Source organism: Macrotis lagotis, chromosome 2 (assembly GCF_037893015.1).
Source record: "Macrotis lagotis isolate mMagLag1 chromosome 2, bilby.v1.9.chrom.fasta, whole genome shotgun sequence".
Taxonomy (NCBI): domain Eukaryota; kingdom Metazoa; phylum Chordata; class Mammalia; order Peramelemorphia; family Peramelidae; genus Macrotis; species Macrotis lagotis.
Window position 1 is genome coordinate 70,930,416 of NC_133659.1, and position 15,564 is coordinate 70,945,979.

The window sequence follows — 15,564 nt, forward strand, 5'->3', positions numbered from 1 at the left end:
CTTGAGCCCCGGCCGCCTTCCTCCCAGCGCTGAGATGGTGGGGGAGGAACGGAAGGGAGGGAGGGAGGGAGGGAGGGAGGGGACGAGAGGGGAGGAGGGGGCTGGGGAGGAGATGTGGACCCCGAGCGGGGAAAGCCTAGGGCGGGGGGAGGCTGGGGAGCAGCCACCTGCCCGGCTGCGGAGGCCCCCCAGCCGGAGCTCAGAGCACCCCCCAGCCGGAGCCCGGAGCACCCCCCAGCCGGAGCCCGGAGCACCCCCAGCCGGAGCCCGGAGCACCCCCAGCCGGAGCCCGGAGCACCCCCAGCCGGAGCCCGGAGCACCCCCCGCCGGAGCCGGAGCACCCCCCGCCGGATGCCTTTGTTTTCTGGGCTGCGAGCTCGGAGAAAGGGAAAACACGGGGGGATCAGCGAGACCCGAAAGGGGGGAAGGCGGGCGAGAGGGAAGGGAAGGCGAGCAAAGGTTTGCAGAGAATCAGGTCAGCCCCAGAGCTGGCGGCTTGGGCTGCGCCCGCTCCTTCGCAGCTCCCCAGCTCTCGCACCCACTCCGCTGTTAACTACCTGAATTTTTTTTTCCCAATCAGACTTTGCAATGTAAAATCTTCCCTTGGCATCATTCGGATGGCTCAGAGGACTAGGTGGAGGCGAATCACGCAAGCACACACACACACACACACACACACACACACACACACACACACACAAAGCTTAAAGGACACTTCGGAAATGAACCATGGATGTGATTTATGAGGACCGATTCCAGTTGATTCTGATGTTTAACCACTCCTCCCATCACTAACTCCCCATTTTTATCATCTCTGCTCCAACAGTTGGCTAGGGTTCCGGGAAAGTGAGGAAGAGGAGGAGACTGGTTTAACCTTGTTTGGGAGAATATTTGAAAGAATTCTGGAGGAAGCTGTCTCTACTACTCAGGAACCCAAAGCAAACCTTAATGGGGGTACAAAATATTTATTGTATTTTCAAATTTTTACCCCGACTACATACAGAAGCAAGTTTCAATATTTGCTTCCAAAATCTTGAGGTTCAGATTCTTTCTCTTCCTCCCACCCTCCCACCTCTTCTTCCTATTGCTATAGTCATGCTTTAAAGGTAAACATAACCTCACACACACATATACACACACACACACACACACACACACACTCACACACACATACACATACACAAACAGACACACACACAAACACACAACTTAAAGGACATTTTTGAAATGAACCATGGATATGATTTATGATGATGATCTCCAGTTGATTCTGGTGTCTAACCACTCCTCCTATCATTAATTACCCATTTCCGTCATTTCTGTTCCAACAGTTGGATTTGGTTGGGGGGGGGGGGTCAAGGGAAGATGAGGAAGAGGAGAAAGAGGTTGGTTTAACATTGTTTGGGAGAACATTTGGAAGGAATTTGTGTATCTATTACTCAGGCACCCAAAGAAAAACATAATGTTGGATGCAAAATATTTATTTTATTTTTTAAAATTTCCCTCCAGTCACATGTGAAAGCAAGTTTCAACATTTACTTCTAAAGCTCTGTGGTACAAATTCTCTCCTTTCATCCCACCCTACTCCCCCCGTTGAAGAAGCAAGTTAGGGGGGCAGCTAGGTGGGGCAGTGGATAGAGCACCAGTCCTGGAGTCAGGAGGACCTCAGTTCAAATCCTACCTTAGACACCTAATACTTAGCTATGTGACCTTGGGTAAGTCACTTAACCCTGTTGCCCCGCCAAAAAAAAAGAGAAGGGTAAAAAATATGTGGCCATGAAAAACAATGCTACTATAGTCATGTTGTAAAGGTAAACACACACACACACACACACACACACACACACACACACACACACACAAAGAAGGAGGAACCTCCAGAAAAATAAAGTGGGGGTGACATATGATGTGAAATAAACTAGAGATGTTCTCTCTAGGTCTACCTACTTCAACTCTATTTTTTTTTTAATTTTTGTAAGGCAATAGGGTTAAGTGACTTGTCCACACAATTAAGTGAGTATTGAGTGTCTGAGACCAGATTTGAACTCAGATTTGCAGGGCTGATGCTCTATTTACTGTGCCACCTAGCTGCCCCCTTTCAAATATTTTAAAGGAATCTAGATACCCAGGTGATTTGTTGTTATGATGTACCTGCTAGAAGTAATATTCTTACCATGGGCAGTTAGGTGATTCAGTAGATAGAGTATTGGCCTTAGAGTTATAAAGCCTGGAGTTTGAATTCAGCCTCAAACATTTGACACTTACTAGCCATGTGACCTTGGGCAAGTCACTTCACCCTGATTGCTTCACATCCAGGGCCATCTCTAGTTGTCCTGATTCATATCTGGTCACTGAACCCAGATGACTCTGGAGAAGAAAGCGACTGATGATCTAGCACAGCACTGCCTCACACAAATCCAGTTCATGTGCATCACTTTACCTGATGCCATGGTCTTCTTCTGACTTGAAGGACAAAAAAAATTGAAACAACAATATTTTTAACAGGAAAAGAAATGTAAATATGTTAAGGTTGGCAAATAAACAATAGGGAATCATCATCATCATCATCATCATCATCATCATCATCATCATCTGAAAACAAAAGGAACAAAACAAAATTTCCAACCTCTCCAAATAAATCAGAAAGAAAATTTCAAGTGTGTATAGTTGTATATGTGCTTACTAACTCATATCCTCTTAATAATGACAGGCATAGGATATTTAGCAAGTATTCTAGGGGGGAAATCATCCATATGAGATTAATTTCCATTATGTTAGGTAGTCTCCCCTTTTCAAAAAAAAAGTTCTAAATATGTTGAGGAATATGCTGACATCTACCATTTTCCCTTTCTTTCTTTTTTTATATTTGCAAGGCAAAAGGGTTAAGTAACTTGCCCAAGGTCACGCAGTTAAGTAAGTATTAAGGGTCTAAGGTCATATTTGAACTCAGATCCTTCTGACTCTAGGGTCAGTGTACTATACATTGCAACACCTAGCTGCCATGATGTCTAACATTCAAGTGAATTTTCCCCTAAACTGCAGTAAATTACTAGCAAAAATTATCCCAAACACATAGGTAAGGCAGCTCTTTATACTCATTCCCACAGACAGTGTCATTCACAATCACTCAGGAATTTGAACCTCTGCATCTTTTGTGCATAGTTTGAAAACCATTTCATCCTCATGTTATCAGAGATAGATTTCACAAATATCCCATCCTTAACTGAAGATTTAATAATGAAGACTAGGTGGGATCTCTTTAAATGATTATTTGTATATGAGTTTGATAGATAAACATATTACTCAACAAAATACCAATGGGGAGGAGGAAACTGGTTATTAATATTACTAACTCATTGATACCATAAATGAAATTGTGCTCTAAGACTCAATTTAACTCAATAAGCCAGTTTCTGTTCTAAGAGTTGGGGAAGGGAGGAGGGAAGGAAGGAAGGAAGGAAGGAAGGAAGGAAGGAAGGAAGGAAGGAAGGAAGGAAGGAAGGAAGGAAGGAAGGAAGGAAGAAAGAAAGAGAAAGAAAGAAAGAAAGAAAAAGAAAGAAAGAAAGAAAGAGAAAGGAAGAAAGAAAGGGAAGAAAGGAAGAAAAGAAGGGAAGAAGGGAAGGAAAAGGAAGAAAAGAAGGAAAGAAAGGGAAGGAAGAAAGAAAAAAGGAAGGAACAAAAAAAGAAGAAAGAAAGAGAAGGAAAAAGAAAAATATTATCCCTGAGGAGCTCATTGCCATATATTTTATAGGAAAAATTGAGGTCCTTTTTTTCCCTCTCCTTTCATGTCACTCATGCCTTTTGCCATTATTTCTTCCTTCATTCTTCTGTTACATGGTGAAATAACCTTACTTTTTACCAAGTCTAACCCCACTATCTGATCTAGCAATCCATTCTTTTTCATCTCATCCAACAGTTTGCCCTGATGGCAATTTCCTCTTTATTACCTATTTTCAATTACCTTGTCCACTGGTTCCTTTCCTACTCCTACAAACATGTCCATGTCTCCCTGAACCTGTGGAAAAAAATCTTCATTTTCTTTCCATTCCCAATTTCATCCTACATTTCTTGGGTCTAAATTCAGTGAGAAAGTTGCGTAAAATAGGTGCCTCCATTTTCTCTTCTCTCTCTCTCTCTCTCTCTCTCTCTCTCTCTCTCTCTCTCTCTCTCTCTCTCTCTCTCTTCTTGTCTCTTTTCAAATTGGTTTAAACTTTATCAACTGAACACTGCTCTTTATAAGTTATCAATGACTTCATTGGCCAAATCCAGTGAGCATCTCTCAATCCTTGTTTCTGTGTGACTTTTCTGTAACTTTTGACTCTGTTGATCATGCTCTCTCCTTGATACCCTCTTTTGTAGAGTTTTGGGTCACTTTCCTGTCTTCTTTACTAGCCAGATCATGCCCTGCAACCATAGGTGTCCTGCTGAATAGATTTGGAATTCTCTTCTTTTCTTCTTCTCTGTCACTTCATTAGTAATCTCATCAAACCCAAGATTATTTTATATTTCTATACTGATAATTCCTAAATCTGTCTCTCCTGCTCCAACTTCTCTTCTGTCCTCCAGTTTCACATCTCCTACTGCCTTTCAGGTATCTTGAACTGGTCATCCAGTAGACATATTAAATTCAACATATACAAAGCAAAACTCATTATCTTTTACCCTTACCGGCCCCATCCCCATTCCCTTATTACTGGCTAGGGCACCACCATTTTCCCCATATCTCAGACTCACCATTTAGTTGTCATACTATCTCAGTATTGGGATAGTATGATTATGATTGAGATACTCTCCCTATATTGAGAATCTTTTACCAAGACCTGTTGGTTTCACATTTGTGCCATCTCTACTGTCCTCTGACACTGACCCCATTCTGGTAAAGGCCCTCGTGGCCTGGACTGTTGTGATAGCCTGCTGGGATAGAGGGAGTTCTACCTCCCTCGCTTTTCTACCTATTCCCTCCATTCAGCCACCAAAATGATTTTTCTGAAACCGTCTGATCAAGTGTCTCTCCTACTCAATTAATGCCAGTGGTTCCCTGTTCTCACCAGCAGGAAATATAAAGTGCTGAGTATGACTAGGAGCAAATACAAAACCTTCTGTTTGGCATTTGAAGTCCTTCATAAACTATCCTCCTTCACCTTTTCTAGGCTACTTATTATACCTTATTCTCAATCTATACTCTGATCTTGTAACACTGACCTCATGACTATTCTATGAGCAAAAACCTCTGTCTCTCATCTCTGGCTATTTTCATCCTGGAATGCTCTCCCTCCCCATCTCTACCTAATCAATTCACTGGCTTCCTTTAAAAGCCCATCTTCTACATCTTTAACTTTCCCCAATTCCTCATAATTCTGGTGCCTTCCCTCTATTAACTGTTTCCTATTTATCTTTTTTTAGAAATAGTTTATTTATTTTGAATTTTACAATTTTTCCCCTAATCTTGCTTCCCTTCCTATTTCTTATTGATAATGCATATAGTTTGTCTGCATATATTTAATTGCTTTTTCCCCATTACATTAGGAGTTCCTTGAGGACAAGGATCATTTTTGTCTCTTTTTTTTGTATTTCCAACACTTAGCAAAAGATTTGATACATAGTCCACACATGACACACATAATAAATAATAAATTTAATTGATTGATAGGCTTAATGTCAATATAAATAGACTAGGACACTATTTATCAGAGGTAGACCTTGGGTCCCTGCATAATTTTGAACAAACATTTCTGATATCCATTTTTATTCTTCAAACAACAACATAAAGCATTTATTTGTGAACATCTGAAATGTACAAAATCTGATCTGTAGAGAGCTTATATATTGCTCACACTACCATAGTTTGATATCCCATCAATAATTTTTCTGAAGTGCCTTGAGTTTCTCCAAAGAAATGTAGGACATCAACCAATCAAAATATTTGTTTTGGCAGTGTGGGAGGGAGAACAAAGAGGAGAAGAGAGATTACCTTTCTGTTTCATTTATTTGCCATTTCTTTTTCCAGTTACTTTGGGTAACAGTACAGCAATATAGGAGATTTTTGTTATTGTGGGAATTTTTTTTCCTGGTCTAGACCTACAGATTTCATAAGTGTAAGGAATGCCCAATATGCAAAGCTCTGTTCCCTCTTTGGTAAAGAATTACCTGGTGCCACTGAAGAATTAAGTGACTGGCCCTTGGTCACATAGTTATTAATTGTCCTAAGTAGGAACTGAACCCAGGTCTTCCTAACTCCAAGGGTGACTATTCACTGCTTCTCACGGATAACCATACCAAATTAGAATCATTAGTTACCGAGAGTCTTTATACATGGTCGCATATATTAATAAGTAAAGGGAATTGGTTAAAAAAATGCATTGATACCTATCATTTTGAGACCATTTGATTCCTGGAACTGAAAAATGGTCCTATTTGGAGGAGGAGGGGGAGAGTGTGAGAAACAAAGAACCAGAGAATTGGAGATGAAATAGAGGATGTACTGGTGGGGTTAAGAGTAAAGGATCTGATATTAGGTTAACTCTGCCTAATTTTTGAAAATGAATGAAAAAATACAGTTGAAGTAACCTCAACCATTCTTTCTATATGGATGTTTCTCAGATCTCCAATTCTTACCTCTTTTTTAAACTCCAGTCCCTCATGTCTAGGTACCACCTGAATCTGACTGTTAAGTAAACACCACCAGATTTGAATATTAAAACTTCCATTATATAACTATGGACAAATCACATACCATACTTATTCACATCTTCTATGTTTTTATTCTAATTTTCTTTTCTAATGGTTGTTCTATTTCACTGGACTATTAGGAGAAGAGTACTTTATAAACATTAAAGATGTTAGAGAAAAGCAATTGCATATCAGCTTACAATCTGATTCATTTTTCCCCTTTCTATTCAACTACTCTTCATTTCTGCTTACAACCTGACTCCTTTTTCCCCTTCCAATTCAACTGCCCTTCATTTCTATTATCTTGTCAAAAAACAGTATCCAAGCTAAAGTCAGGAGTCATGTGCATAAATGCCACTTCTTATATTTACTTGATATGTGATCATAAGGAAATCACATAATGCCTTAGTTTTCTTATGTGTAAAACAACAATATCCATAATACATCCCTCCTGTGGTTGTTGAGTGGTTCAGTTGTTTACATAAGGGAAATAATATGCATATAGAAAATTTTGCCTTGAAAGCACTATATCCTTAGTGCTCGAGAGAGTATCTGAATCCTCTTCTCTTTTTATAGATTTACTCTTAGAAGGAACCTCAGATGTCATTTAGGACTCTTTACAGAGGAGGAAACTGAGGCCCAGGGAAGTTAAAAGATTTGTTTATATCCCTGCTATTAATGTCAGGGCTAGGATTTGAGCTAAGGCCCTTAGATCCTCAATCCAGTGCTCTTTTCATCACACCCCATAATTTCTCCAGTACTTTCCCTTCCCATGCAGTGACCTATCTTCAAAACTCAGATCATAGTTCCACCTCTCCATGAAATCTTTCCCCAGTAACAGTGTTCTGTACCTTTAAATTCCTATGGCATCTATAGTCTAAATCATTCACATAGAATTTAATCATATACATTAAGATTTTTTTATTTAAATTTCTTGGTCTTATTATTTCAAAAAGACCTGAAGGTTATTAAGAACAGTGTTATTGCTCTTCATGTCCCTGATTAGAATGTAAGCACCTTGAAGGCAGTGTTTGATTATCTTTTAACTTCTATTTGTAGGATAGTATTTGATACATAGTAACTGTTTAATAAATACTTGCTGACTTGACTTTTATTATCCGCATAAAATCCTGGTATCCTTCCTTTGCTGATTGTTTCCAATTAATCTGATTAAGATTTTATTTCAGATAGTTGTCTGTATATCTTCTCCTCCATTACACTGTGCTTTTTAGAGAGCAGGGATTATTTTTTGTCTCTTTGTATCCCCAACACTTAGCACAGAGCCTGGAGAATAGTGGGTGTATGAACAACATTTCATTGATTGACTCTACAAGACTGGCGCAGTTTTTAGAGTAAAAACTTCCTAATAAATATGTTATTGATTGCTTTTGGAAGACTAGATGACCGTTCTTGGTGCATACCAGGAAATTTATCCTGTGATGTTTAGAACACAATATAACATGATAGGTACAGGGTTTTCAATTCTAGGTGTATGAAAAATGCATTTTTAAATATTCAAGTACTTGATTGTTATTCCCAAATTCCTGTTTCTCAGGATCATGTTTTTTTTTTTTTCATAATTGAGGTCAGTTATCTATTTCTTTCCTCCTTCCAAATCCCCAGTCCGTTATCCTAGCCAATATCACCACTAGACTTCTTTTATTAGATGGGTTGGCACCATGGATCCAGGTTCTCTATCAGTAGGTATTGGTTCCATAATGATTTAGAGAATATAAGTTTTTTTTAACTCTTTGGATTAAGAACTATATCCCAGAGTCTATGTAATTTGATGCTGAGATATTGGCAGGTTGAGTGATTTTCTAGGTCATATGGATATCAGATGTTGAATTTGAACTCATGTCCTCTTATTCCAGAATCAGGGCTTTTTCCACTGTAGTAGAGATGACTAAGAAGGATTTGATGATGATGACAAGGATGATAAATAGCATTCACTTTGTGTCACATATTGTGCTAAACAATTAGCAATAATTACATGATTTGATCTTCACAAAAAACCCTTGGAGGTAGGGGTTATTATTATTATTCCCATTTTTCAGTTGAGGAAACTGAGGTAAACTGAGGTAAATACTTGTCCAGGGTCATACAACTAGTAAATGTTTAAGGCCAGATTTTGATTCAGATTTTCTACACTATGAGCCTGGAATTCCATTCATTGAGACAGCCAAGCCCCTCCACCTTAAGATTAATTCAATTAAATATTTATTCCATGTCTCCATGTACAAGGAACCCTACCAGGTCTTGAAGATGCAAAGACAAAAGTGAAATAGTCCTTGTCCTCCAGGAGCATATAAATTCAATCCACAGAAGCAATAAACCCACAGATGAATCAATACAAGGCTTATGCAAAGGGAATGGATAGATTTAGAACTGAAGAAGTCATATAGTACCATTCTCCCATTTTATAGATGAGGAAAGATGCTCAGAAAAGTGATGACTTGGCTACATTCTCATAACTAGAAATTGGCAGAATCAGCATTTGAACTCAAGTCTTCTGACTCTAGGTTCAACCTGTCCCTATATGCTAAAAAAAGTTACAGTGCAACTGTGCACATTGAATAGAGAAAAATAGAAACTGGGAAGCCCCCATTTCTTTGGTGGATCTTTATTGGATTACTAAAAACTATTCAACAAATCTTTCACCTAGTACTCTAAGATAGTATTCAGTTTACTTGTTAGGAGGAAGACAGGGATGAAAGCAGCACTTGTCCCCCAAGGGGAGAGGAAGGATTTTGCATAAGGATTGAGTGCAGGTGAGAGGCTATGGACATGTGAGAGAATTTTCTGTTGTCTTTCATTCATTCATTGATTTGAAATCTCTAGCCTCTGTTCATCCTGATTTATAATTCTGTGACATTTCCTAAAATTTGTAATATTCTCTCTTCCCCCCCCCCAAGTCCCTTGTAGAATAATCTTTAATGTTGACCTGTTTAAGAAAACTGGATTGTGAATCTTTTCCCCTTCTTAAGGGGCTCTGAGTTATGACTCAGATATATAGAGGAATAAAAGTGGGATCCCCCAGAGAATAAAATTAATTCCCTCCCTTTCACAATGTGCACTCTACATCCACTAAGCTCACCCCCATGGATCTCTGCTATTAGATAAGCTTCCCCTTCAAGGACCACCTTTCCCCTTTTCCTTCTGCTCACAGTACTAGATGCAAGGTAGAGGCCACATTTTTCAATGTTGCATCCTCATTAAACGAGGAAAAACCCTCATAATTTAGTCTTTCCTGGGTTACAATTAATATTCTTTCCTCACACTTTCCTTTTTCTCCCCTCTTCTCTTCTCTATCTAAATTCGCAGGCTCAGCAGCAGCACCTGCTTAGGAGAAACAAGGCGGCTGCTGTTCCGATTTCTCCAGTATGCCTTTAAAAACAAAAAATGAGAGCAAGATCTCTGTCCCCACGCCCCCATCGCATAAATATGAAGGAAACCACCAGGGTGGAAACATTTTCCCATTCAAAGCAAGCGGTCTTTTGGGATGTGTGTGTGTGTGTGTGTGTGTGTGTGTGTGTGTGTGTGTTTCTGTGTTGGTTCCCTTCCTCTTCTGTCCCTAGGATGAACATGAATCACCCAACACCCTCAGATCTCTCTTCCTATTCATTTGCTTTTTCTTAATGATTTGGGGGGCTGCCTTACTTTTGTCTATCCAAATTTCTGCGTCTTCTGCTAAGCTTTGTAACTCTTCCATCTCCCTGATCCTTTGACTCTCTCTTCTTTTTAATTCTCTCTCCTGGTTGGACTGAGTCTTTTTTTTTTTGCCAATGTTTTGAAATAAATGTCTTTCATCTTCTACAGTAAATATGCTTAGATAGCTCAGGCGCCGGAGGAGAAAATAAAAAGAGACAGAAAAATAGTGGCCTGACCCTGGGGCTAGCTCCGCCCTCTAAGTCACCCACGGACCTGGGTGTGCAGGAGTTCAAGTTGACAAGCACCGAAGTGTGGCCCAGGCCTTACTGTACCCCTCAGAAGGTTAGGCTTCCCGACTGGCTTCTATTTTTTAGACTCCACCTCTTTCGCCCCAAGCCGGGCATCTGTCCATCACTTTTTTTCCCACCACCCTGGAAAGTCGCTGCTGCAAATCTGGGAGGGTTAAGGGAGCCCTTACCCCAGCCTACTAGCGAACCATGGGAGACAGCCGGTAAAATCCAGAGCCCGCCCTCCTGCCAAGCTGGCCAGCCAATAGGCAGCCGGAGGGAGTGTGGCCGCGGGTGCCATTGGCTGGCCACCTCCGTGCCTAAGGAAGCGAGAGGGAGGCAGCAGGGCAGCATTGTTATCTTAAGACACTCATCTGGTCCCCGAGTCTGCAGGTGACACTGCCTAGGTAGGCAGGACCAAGTGGAGCGGGCAAAGCCAGGGCTTCCGGCAGCCTGGGGGGGCCAAGCGCCGAGAAGAACCGGGGCCTCCTGGAGGGGCGCCTCCAGGCGGGGGGAGCTCTCTGCCAGTCACCCACCTAGGTGGGGGCACCTGCCCAGGCTACAGAAGGCGGCCACACATCAGCGCGCAGCATGATCTCGCCCGAAGGCTGTGGACTTGCCTCCCCCCGAGTGCTGGAGGAGCGCGAGTCTTTTTAAGAGTTGGGAAAGAAGACAAGCTCCCGGATTTCTTCCCTGCCGAGGGAGCCGGGACTCCCCCAGGGGCTGACTCTGTGCCGTGCTTGCTTCTCCCGTCCTGATCCGGTCCAGAAGCCCCCCACCCCTCACCATGCTGGGGGCCGTCGGGGTTCTTGGTGCTCGGCTGCAAGAGAGCAGGAGAGAGGTATAGCAGCGGCGGCGGCACCAGCGGCAGCTGCAAGGGGAAGCCGGAGTCGGGCAAGGGGGCTCTCCCATCCTCACAAGGAGGTATTCGCCTTCCCCTCCGAATATGGGGAGGAATGGGGGGGAGAAGCACGTGAAATCATGAAATAAAAACTTTGGAAAGCTGCCACCGGAGATGTGGTCGATGCCGAAGACCCCCCGGAATCTGTTCGCAATCTCCTCTCAGACGCTCTGGGGCTTGGGAGCAGCTGATAGAGCAAGGGAGACTCTTGCAAGCATTCAAGGTAACTAAGCGGGGGGCTTTCTGGGGCCGTTTTGCTGGGGAGACGTGGCTCCATGTGTAGGTGTAGAGCGATGAGAGGGGCAGTGGGCTCCCTGGAAGCAAGCTGCTTTGGGCGTTTACAAGCAGTTGCAGCCAGAGGGGCTAATTCTGGGCTTCTTATCTCTTGGCTTTCTTCTGTCCTGTTCTGAATAGGGCTGAAGGCTCCCTGGTTTGCACTAGATCTAGCCTTTCCCCATGGAAGTCGGCTTCCCTGGGCATTCTTCCTGCTCTGTGTAAGTCTTCAAAGTTAGAGCAACTCTCATTAGCTTCGGTGAATCCCATCTTACTGAGTGATCGTGGAAGGTCCATGTCCCTCTCCTTGGTCCTTGAAATACTGTGCATGGGATAAATGGAGCCTAGGCTGAACACATGCGATCTCCATTCCTGTGGTTCATATAGCTACCCAGTATGTCTGTATAGTGGCTGTCAGCGCCTATGCCTCCCTCCCTCGGCCTCCCTTACTCTCTCTCTTCCACACTCATCCGCCAGAGGGGAAAAAAAAAATCTGAAGAGGGAACCTTATTAGAGAGCAATTCTTCTCCCTAGGGGTGGTGGTGGAAGTCCCACTGATTGAGTTAAACCAGGCAAAGCACTGGAGACTCTGAGCAGGCAGCTCTGCTGTTCTGAGAGGAAAATTGTCTTCATTCTAGAATCTAGCAGCTCTCTCCATTCATGGACCGATCTGCATAAATTTATTTGCGTGTTTCTTTCATGCATGGGCGCCCGGACACATAGCTGAACACATAGAGACATAAAATACTGTCTGTGGAAAGAGCATGCTGGCTCCAGAATGAGCTTCTCAATACAGAAGGCTGGCCAGAGATGTCGGAATTGTTCAGTGAGGACATGAACTTGTGAGCCCAGAGGAGTTCTCCTCTCCAGTCAACCCTCTGCGTGGTATATATTTATCCAGAGTATATAGACTTAAGCCAAATATTAACTAACAATCAAGCTAATACACTATTAACATGCTTGAACAGACCCCTCTGTAAAGAATTCTGTGTGTGCGTTAGCCCTAGCCCAGGGAACCAGGTGCCTTGGAAATTACAAATGATGTTAAAAAAAGGTATAATTGTCAAAGCTGCCCTTGTAAGCTATGGACTCAGCCTTCTGTATTGGGGACAGTGTAATGTCAGCAGAACCCAATAAGGAAGAGAGAAGGTGTACTGGGGAGTCAACTGCTTCTGCAGCCGTCTTTCTCTACACATGTACCCATCCAAGTGTATCCATTCCTTGAACATACTCTCTGGGGGCATACAATGCCGATGATGACCAACCCAACAACTGGGTAGTAGTTTCTTTGAAAGGAGGGAAGAAGAATTTCTTTGAAAGGAGGAAGGGAAATGGGGGAAGGGGTTCCAGTCTGATGACGTCAAGAGCAGAGAGAGAGAGAGAGAGAGAGAGAGAGAGAGAGTGATGCTTAGGTAGGTTCTTTTGGATCAGAAGCTGGAGATAACCCTCCATGAGGGGTGGCTATTGCATGTTTGTTATTTATTTAAGCCAGAAGCTTTCTGAGTTCTCTCTCAACCTGAGTAAGTTGTCTTGTAGCTTCAGGTGTGGAACCTGGACCATTCTGCCAGGATGATCCTGAAATCTATCGATACTCATAATTGTTTTCTGCTGCTCAGCAGAGCGCACACTTTGCTGCCTCCCAGAGTGGCCATGGAGAGAGAGGGCAAGGGGGCAGGGAATGGCTTCTGTGAAATGTCGAGGAGGAGGGAAGCAGATTCGGGAATGTGGGTTTTTTCCCAATGGAGTTTAGCTTGCTCCAGAATGCCTGCCAGTTTTGCTACCCAACAGCTGCAGCGTCGGGGAAGTCTCAATAATCTCCCAATGGTCTTCCCTCTCCAAAACTGAACTGGGGGTTTTGAAGAATGAAATGATCATTGCTGCAAATGTGGGAAGCAAAGACAGGCTGGCAGACATGGAGTTAGGGTGGGGGAGGAGAGGAGAGGCTATAGAGGAGACAGTCCCAAAGCTCCACTCATAGGGTTTTTGACTGTCTGATTGGGGCACTGGTGACCCTCCAGCATCCTGCCTTGGAGACCCTCCTCAAGAGGTCCCCATCTGGCTTCCTAACAGGTTGTTTACAAAGTATGGCCAGAGGGCAAAAAAAAAAAAAAATACATGGCAGAGCCAGTCCTACATCATCTACCTCTTCCTGATAACCTCTCCCCAAGCACAGGAAATCCCTCTGGGACTAGCATAGAAAAAAAGAACCCCCTCCAAGGGAGTGCTCAAGAATCACTCCCTGGCTCACAAACAAGAGAGAATCTTGAGGGAGTTGAGACACCTGCGTGGGCACTTTCTGCTGACTTGAGATGCTTAGGATGGAGGTTCCTAGGTTGGTTCCCTCTCTTGTCCTCGCTGCATTTCTTTCTGCCTCCCTCCCTCCCCCTCCCACCTATGCTTTTTGCTTTTGGTGATTCAACTGTTTCTCTTAAATAATCACAGCCCTATATAAATTGTATGATGGCATCCTTCTCAAAGAGCTGAGAGTATTTTACAGAGCTCATCTAATTAATCCTCATACAAGCTTATTGTCTCATTTATCTTTGATTATCCTGAGAGGAAGAAGTAGACCTGATATTAAGTCTCCTCCTTACAATTTGAGAGAGGGGATGGCAAAGGGAAGCAAAGAAAGGTTAAATGACTTGTCCTAGGTTATGCACAGAGCTAGTCTTTAGCAAAATGGAAAGCTCCAGTCTGGGTCTCATAACACCCTCATCCTGGTCCATGCTGCTTTTTTATTATTATTTCTTTTAAACATAGCTCATTTTTGGTGATTTTATTTTGCTCCAATTGCTCTGTTTTTGACTGGAATGGGAGCTAACAACTGAACACAAGGTTGTGTTAGATAACTAATGGAACCAACAGATACTTGGTGTTCTGTTGTTTACAAAGATGGAGTCCCTTGCCCTCTGGAAGCTTACAGCTGGGGAGAACTACAAAAAAAAAAGGATAAGCTAAGTAATGATAACATGGTAAATTTTAGTTCAAAGTTATTCAAAAGTTGCTTTTGGACTATACAGGATTGGCATTAAACATAATATGAGAAAAGATAGACATCACTTTCAATTGATGAGTTGGGGAGGAGTTCCAGGGAAGCCAGGAAGAAGAGGCAGGATCTGATTTAGACTTTTAAGAATGGTTAAGATTTGGATTGAAGAAAATATAATAAGAGAGAGAAGTTGAAAATGGTAATAAAGAGGAGGTCAGATGTCTCCAGAATACTTCTATCCTTTCCAACCAACCTCTTTTCCTTCAGATAGTGACAATAAAGTAGCAACTGAATTTCAATAATAGTCAACCTGGAGGAAGCAGTCCTAAGGCCTAGAGAAAATGATTGAAAGCAGAAGCTCTTTTAAAAACAACTTTAAATCAGTATTTCATTATAATTGTCTCAGTTTCTTCATCTGCAAAATGGGGATGATTGTAACACTTATGAAGTCAGTGTAAGGATTAAGTAAGTTAATATTTGTAGCACATAGCAAATTATAAAGCACTTTATAAGTGTTATCTATTGTTAGTAGTAGTATGATTATAGTTGATTTCCTTTGTAACTATATATTTATGTATTTGTACATATTATATATATATAATATATGTATATATGTACATATATATACATTTAGAAACTTTCATTCCAAGAAGAGGTCCATTGACTTCACCATACTACTGAAGGTTAAAAACACACACACATACTCATACAAATTACACAATATACCATGACACACAAAAAAATTAAAGAGTATGCCCTGGAATACTGGAAGTGTAATTGGCCTTTTCCAACTT

At 42.1% G+C, this 15,564-nt stretch overlaps 1 protein-coding gene across 1 annotated transcript in view; it reads left to right on the top strand.

The window, feature by feature from the left end:
* The first annotated feature begins 11,000 nt into the window (after nucleotides 1-11,000).
* The window catches only part of BRINP2 (BMP/retinoic acid inducible neural specific 2), a 149,384-nt gene continuing 144,820 nt past the window's right edge, over nucleotides 11,001-15,564 (top strand). Inside the window, exon 1 of the mRNA XM_074222110.1 lies at nucleotides 11,001-11,731. The gene's annotated coding sequence lies outside the window, so the exon portion shown is untranslated. The remainder of the gene's footprint in view (nucleotides 11,732-15,564) is intronic.